General features: G+C 35.6%; 1 pseudogene; it reads left to right on the forward strand.

Annotated features, from left to right (window-relative positions):
• The first annotated feature begins 1,390 nt into the window (after positions 1 to 1,390).
• On the forward strand, positions 1,391 to 1,508 carry LOC121103901 (annotated as a pseudogene).
• The last annotated feature ends 212 nt before the right edge of the window (positions 1,509 to 1,720 follow it).

Genomic DNA, 1,720 nt, shown 5'->3' on the forward strand with positions numbered 1-1,720 from the left:
TCTAGTGGAGGAGCCTGATGTGGGGCTCGATCCCAGAATACTGGGATCACGCCCTGAGCTGAAGGCAGATGCTTAACCACTGCGCTACCCAGGCGCCCCTTCCCTCTTCTACTTTTAAAGACTCATGTGACTGATTACTTTAGGTCCACCTAGACAATCCAGAATAATCTCTCTATTTTAAGGTCAGCTGATTATCAGCTTTTAATTTCATCTCTAACTTTAAATCCCTTCCTCCATTTAATATAACTTATTCATAGGTTCTGGGGATTAGGATGTGGACATCTTTGGGGGACTATGATCCTGCTTACCACAGGTGTCCTGATGAAATGAAGGTGCTGTTTCTTGTCCCCTATCCTTCTACAAAGCTATGTACATGGAGACTAAAGGTGTCTTAAATCTGATTGCCAGTCTGAATCTGCAATCACTGCTGTGTTGATGCCCTTTAGAACCACAGTTTTAAGAGGGCAGACCTTTTTTGGAAGCATTTTCACATGTTCAAGCACAATTTATTAAACCTCTATAGGAGTCCACTGTTATTATGAAAATGGACTAATTTCTTAATTATGTAGCTCCCAGGATGTCTTTGTTTTCCAAAACCTCTGAAAGTAATTCTCAGATAGGATTCTGGGCAATAGATTTCTGGGACTCTGCTAACTATTCAAATCTCCAGAGCTTTAGGACTTTTTTTGGCCAACAGAAAGAATTGAAAGCTACTGTTTTCTTTTAGAGGAAAAGTGCTTTAAAAACCCTGTCTGATATAAATTTTAAATGAAGCCAATATGCTAGGTTGGGCTGTCATAAAATTATTTTCATCATTGCATTCATTGTGTCAACCAGATCTTTGGCTCCAAATATGCTGTTCGTGTAAAAATTTCATTTCAGCTGTCAGGGTAATCAAAATGGTTTCAAAAGCTTTCCTTGAATACTGAATTGAAATAAAATAATAAAATACACTATCAAATGCCAGATACTATGGAAGGAAGATACCAGATATAGGCAGGTTTTGCTTTTTTAAAAAGTTGATTTTATTAACTTCTTTACTTTGATATAATTTTGAAGTAACTATTCCTGACATATAACAATTTCAGCACAATTCAAGTGGCTTCTCAGACCAAAATCAGATTTGAGACTACATAATTAAACGCACAAAATGCAGAATAATATTTCGCTTATTCATCTTTTGATGCTAGTTTATGTTGTTTAGAGGTATTTTTATAATGTATAATGTATAATTTTGTATAATGGTAATTTATAATGCATGAACAGAGAGACAAATGATGATTACAAGTTTTATCTTTTAAAATTTTGATACTACAGATCTGTGTTTCTAAAAAACCATAAGCTACAGATGTCTGTAAGTTACATGATCTTATTATTATATTGCAGAATAATCGCTTCTCGGCCTTTTGGCTAAGATCAAGTGTAGTATATTGCAGAATAAAAATGTTGTTGAGCTTGTGGATGACATAAATGTGGAAATGAGAAATAAATTTTGGAGAGAACTCACTGAATAGTCAAAAGGCTATGCAAAATATTATTTAAAAGAAGCTTCTGTTTCAAAACGTAACCTAGCTTAGTCACAGTTAAAAACCAAAATAACCCAGGAACATCAGATCTTTCTGGAGACATCGTGGGGATAGAAGTACCAGATTTGCTACTGTGTGAGTCTGCTGTTACAGAGCAGCAGGGGTGCAGTGTTTTCATCCTCTGCTCTCCTCTT

Source organism: Ursus maritimus (genome assembly GCF_017311325.1).
Source record: "Ursus maritimus isolate PB19 chromosome X unlocalized genomic scaffold, ASM1731132v1 scaffold_X1, whole genome shotgun sequence".
Taxonomy (NCBI): Eukaryota; Metazoa; Chordata; class Mammalia; order Carnivora; family Ursidae; genus Ursus; species Ursus maritimus.